At 53.8% G+C, this 5,596-nt stretch overlaps 1 non-coding gene across 1 annotated transcript; it reads right to left on the bottom strand.

Moving 5' to 3' along the window:
- Positions 1-5,043: 5,043 nt before the first annotated feature.
- Positions 5,044-5,169, bottom strand: LOC115894095. Its single transcript, XR_004054140.1, has one exon. It is a non-coding gene; the product is annotated as a U6atac minor spliceosomal RNA (small nuclear RNA).
- Positions 5,170-5,596: the final 427 nt, after the last annotated feature.

Raw genomic sequence — 5,596 nt, 5'->3', positions numbered from 1 at the left:
TTTTGTCCTGTGAGAATTTCTTAACTTAAAACGTAGCTGTCTCTGTGGGGTGGGAGGGCGGCCGCCCTGGGGCTTTGTCCCTGGTGGTGGGGGTAGTGTCTGGTGTGCCAGTGTGCCCCACAGAGGACAGTCCTGGGTTTTAACAGTAACCTTAGGAAAGTCATATATTTGTGCTAATTATTCTATGTATTTTGTATTGGTTTTTCCACTGTTAGGCATATACCTGTGTGCTAATTACTGACAGTGTTAGGCAGGTAGGCACAGATGAGGAGAGGTCCTCCAAAGTCCTGCTGCCACCACCGTGCTGGGAAGTATCTTCCAGGGTATGCCTTACAAACTTAACAGGAGCTTTCAGATGTGAAGAGCATGGCGCCCCCAGGTTCCTGTCCCTGTCCCTGCTGCAGGAACTTCCTTGTTCATAGGCTCCTTCTGTTATTTTAGTACAAATCCCAGACGTTCTACCATGTAAGTGGTGAACGCATAGTGTCTCAAAATAATTCTCCAGAAGCATTATTACCACAATGCCATTTTCATACCAAAAAAGTTCTGCAATCCTCTGCCTTTTTTTTTTTTTTTTTTTTTTTTTTTTGAGATAGGGTCTTACTCTGTTACCCAGGCTGGAATACAGTGGTGTGATCACGACTCACTGCAGCCTCAACCTCTTGGACACGAGTGATCCTCCCACCTCAGCCTCCCAAGTAGCTGGGACCACAGACACATGATACCATGCCCGTCTAATGATTTTATCTTTGAGACAGGGTTTAAACTCACCCGGGCTGGAGTGCAGTGGTGCCATCTCAGCTCACTGCAATCCCGTATCCTGGGTTCAAGCTAGTCTTGTGCCTCAGCCTCCTAAGTAGCTGGGATTACAGGCCCAGCTATTTTGTGTATTTTTAGTAGAGTCAGGGTTTTGCCATGTTGGCCAGGTAGGCCAGTGAATTTTTTAATTTTTATTTTGCAGAGATAGGGTCTCACTATGGTGCCTAGGCTGGTCTCAAACTCCTAGCCTCCAGTGATGCACTTCTGCCTCCCAAAGTGCTGGGACTGCAAGCGGGAGCCATTGTACCCAGCCCCCCTAAAATTCTTTAATTGACTGATGTTCAGATTTCCCGTTGTCTTAGTATGTTTAAAGAAAGTGTGCCTGTATGTGCACACATACACGCATATACACATGTCACATGCACGTGTACACATGTATATATGCATGTAGGGCACACCTGTACATGGGTGCACACAAGTACGTTTGTGCAGCGAATGACAGCATGTGTATGTGTATGCAGATGTACCTGCAAGGTATGTGTGCATAGGGTATGTGTGTGCACATGCGCAAATGCATGTATGTGCTTGCACACGTGTATGCCTGTGTATGGAATCGGGATCCAGACAAGGTCTTCACCTGCATCTGGTTAGTTTACCTCAAGCCTTTTTTTTTTGGAGATGTCTTGCTCTGTCGCCCAGGCTGGAGTGCAGTGGCGCAACCTCAGCTCACTGCAACCTCCACCTCCCAGGTTCAGGTGATCCTCCTTCCTCAGCCTCCTGAGTAGCTGGGATTACAGGCACCCACCCACCATGCCCGGATAATTTTTGTATTTTTAGCAGAGATGGGGTTTCACCATGTTGCCAGATTAGTCTTGAACTCCTGACCTCAAGTGCTTTGTCTGCCTTGGCCTCCCAAAGTTCTGGGATTACAGACGTGAGCCACCGAGCCCGGCCCCTCAAGTCTTTTTAAAAATCGCCAGGTCCTCCCTCTTTTTTCTGTACCATGTATCCGTTGAAACTAGGTCGTTTATCTTGAGGCCTCCTGGTCTGGTTTTGCTGAGTGCGTCTCCGTGGGGCTGTTCAGCATCTTCCCGTCTCCTGTGTTCCCTGTAACCTGGCAGTGGGGGCAGCAGCGGGCCACGCTCCATGCTTGATTCAGGACACGGCGGGTGGTGCTGGGTGCGCGTTCAAACAGCTGACTCATCAGGAGATTAGTGTTATTTGATAAACATCTTTCCAGTCCTTACTCGAGTCCTGTGTTTAAAAACCTACAGGAGTTTGTGCCCAGGACAGACGTGATGGATGGGGATACACACACAGACCAGGTGAACGCTTTCACCCTGCTTGCCGTTCTCCCTCTCTGGGTGCCTTTCTGGTGGTTTCCATCTATGGGAACCATGCACAGGTGGGGTCCATCTGTGTCATTTAGGAAAACAAGCTGCGTGTCACATCCTGCCACATCCTGCACTTCAGCCCATGAAGGAGGCTCTCAAAACACTGTAGTGGGTTAAGGTGTTGGCTGTGTGGATTCACCGACCCAGCAAGGAGCTACCTTAGGGTCAAGGATGAGTTCTGAGAAATAGGAGAAAAGAAAGAGTCAGTGAAGAGGAGAATCAGGTATGGATACCCAGAGGACGGGCAGAGGATGCTGAATCCCAGTAGAGTGATGCCCGCTCCTGGCTATGGACTGAGATGGCATTTCGCGCCCTCATGGGAGACCCTGACCCTCACCACCAAGCCGGACGGGTGCGTGGGAGCAGGGGGTGCAGGTACTGTTAAAGGCCAGATCCACTTGGCAAAGATTTTACATAACTCAACTAATGAGGGGGGCCTGTAAGATGTTACAACCGGCCGGGCGCAGTGGCTCACTGCACTTTGGGAGGCCGAGGCGGGTGGATCACAAGGTCAGGAGATCGAGACCACGGTGAAACCCCGTCTCTACTAAAAATACAAAAAATTAACCGGGTGAGGTGGCGGGCGCCCGTAGTCTCAGCTACTCGGGAGGCTGAGCCAGGAGAATGGCGGGAACCCAGGAGGCGGAGCTTGCAGTGAGCCGAGATCCTGTCACTGCACTCCAGCCTGGTGGACAGAGCGAGACTCCGTCTCAAAAAAAAAAAAAAAAAAAAGATGTTACAACCGCTTGAAAGTACCACACTTACGCAGGCAAACGAATGCTGAGACAAATTGCAAATAGATTCAAAACTGGCAAAAGGTCAAAATCCACAGTAATCATCACATCCCACTGGACAGGCACATTCAGCTTCCCACAGTTTCGAGCTGTGAACAGTGAAGAGCAAAGGCTCCTTAGGTCGAGCAGAGGGTGTTTTCCTTGTGCCTATTTCAAGGTCTCTCTCAGTTTTTCCTGATAGTCAACTCTTCTGTCAAAAGCTTGGTGAGCGCCAGCTGCGGTGGCTCACGCCTGTAATCCCAGCACTTTGGGAGGCCGAGACGGGCAGATCACGAGGTCAGGAGATCGAGACCATCCTGGCTAACCGGTGAAACCCCGTCTCTACTAAAAATACGAAAAATTAGCCGGGCATGGTGGTGGGCACCTCGTAGTCCCAGCTACTCGAAAGGCTGAGGCAGGATAATCGCTTGAACCTGGGAGGCAGAGGTTGCAATGAGCCGAGATCGCACCACTGCACTCCAGCCTGGACGACAGAGCGAGACTCCGTCTCAAAACAAAAACAAGAAAAGCTTGGTGAGCAGGAAGGAGGGTTCTCATAAGGCCTTTTGGGGAGGGAAATACCAGAATATAGGGTGACCCCAAGGGTAGGGGCTGCAACAGATGAAGCTCGCTTGGCAGCTTCACTGTCGGGGTGCAGGGGGTGGGGTGGGCCGCGGTTTCCAGCCTCCAGGCTGAGCCCTCACTTGGATCGGCCCACCCCCTCCTAAGGGATGCGGACCAGGCTGTGGCTTTAATGTGGCTGGTGTGTTGACCGTGCAGGCGTGAGCCCTGGAGCGGCGAGCACTTGGCCTGCCTGTTTTCCGCATCCCAAGCCTCGGTGCCGGGCCCTCCAGTTCCCGGGGCCTACGCCTCCCGCAGCCTTGGCTGTCTCAGCAGGTGGCACCGCGTGCTTCCCCGGAGGGGAACTGACACCCTGCAGTTACCCCTGACCCTGTCCTCCACGACTGTTGGCACATCTTCTCCAGAACCCAGGGCTCTCAGCCCCTCCATATTGCCCGCATCCGGCCTCCGGCCTCGCCCCGCCGCAGCCCCGAAGGTCTTTCCGCTGCCATCCTTGCCCGCTGAGCTGTTCTTAGCGTGGTCGCCGGAGGGATGTCCTTTGAGCTCATTCGGTCCCGTCCCTCCCCTGCGGGAGGCTCTCCAAGGTCTCGCCCTTGCTGAGGGTCGAAGCTCAGGTCCTTGCACAGGTCCATGGGGCCCCGGCCCAAACGGGTCATCCCCTGACCCCTCTCCTAGCCCCTGGTTTCCCTCCAGCCCCGGGGCCTTGCGGGACCCTCCCTGCGTCTGAGGGTTCCGAGGTCCTCGCGCCTCCTTGGATCTGGACTTGGGTGTGGACCTCCCCATCCGCCCTACTCGCTGGAGCCCGTCTCCACGGGGCTGGGGGCGGAGGCTCTGGAATGGCCAGGAATGCTCTCCGGGCGGGCAACGGCTTCGCTCGGTAGCTGCCGTAACTCCGGGCCGTGCTCAATGCTTAGGTTTTCTGCGAATGAATCAATGTTAAGCGGAAACTTCCATCAGACTTTGAACGAGGCCCCGAACGTTTGCGATGCTGGAGACGCGCCGGTCAACCCGCCGAGCCGCCCTGTGCCTGAGGCGGCGACCGGGCCGCCCGCGGGAGACGGGCCCTGCCGGGTGTCGGGACGCGAACACGACCCAGTGCCAAGAAGGGGCGGTGAAGAAGAAGGGAAAAGCCCCACGCAGCGGCAGAACCGCGCACCCGTGCACACGCGCATCCCCAGCCCGCGTCCCGGGGAAAGAAGACGAAAGAAGATAAAACAAAAAATGCGCCGGACTTTGCAGTGGCTCATGCCTGTAATCCCAGCACTTTGGGAGGCCGAGGGCGGGCAAATCACCTGAGGTCAGGAGTTCAAGACCAGCCTTGGCCAACACGGCGAAATCCCATCTCCACTAAAAATACAAAAACATTAGTCGGGCGTGGTGACGCGCGCCTGTAATCCCAGCTACTCTGGAGGCTGAGGCAGGAGAATCGCTGGAATCCAGCAGGTGCAGGTTGTAGTGAGCCGAGATCGCGCCATTGCACTCCTGTCTGGGCGATGGCGTAAGACTCACGTCTGAACAAAAACAAGAAAACAACCAAAAAACGATGGTTAGATGCCACGAAGTAGGTGGCAATGCCTTAACCGTATGCGTGTTGTCAGGCCCGAGGGCCTCTTCCATCCTTGTCAAGGGGAGTGCTAACCTTCTCTCCTTTCATACAACACGGCTCAGCGCGCGTGAGGTTCCATATTTAAGGACCAAAACTGCATCCATCTTACGGTGACGGTGACTTGTCATTCGCTATCCATGGAGGTACGTTTATAGAAATGTCAGGGTCCAGTGTGAAACCACAACTGTTCGCATTCAATCGTCTTTATTAGTTTGAACGTGTAAGAAATAAATCTACCATTTTTCGTGCCTTAATATATTCATAAAAGCAGCCAATTAGAAGCTGCGGGGAACAAACGGAAGTCCCGAGAGTCCTTCAGCGAAGTAGACTCCCCCGGAAACAAAACAGGGCGGGTGCGCACCTCCTGCGGCGACACGCCCAGCAGACGGCGGAAGGCGGGAAGGAACAGTCTACGGAAGTGGAAGGTTGGTAACGAATCAGAGAACGAGGATCGGAAGCTCCGCTCCACGGACTTCCGGACG

Source organism: Rhinopithecus roxellana, chromosome 16 (genome assembly GCF_007565055.1).
Source record: "Rhinopithecus roxellana isolate Shanxi Qingling chromosome 16, ASM756505v1, whole genome shotgun sequence".
NCBI lineage: Eukaryota > Metazoa > Chordata > Mammalia > Primates > Cercopithecidae > Rhinopithecus > Rhinopithecus roxellana.
Note: the sequence above shows the minus strand (reverse complement) of the source record. Positions and strands in the feature narration are given on the sequence as shown.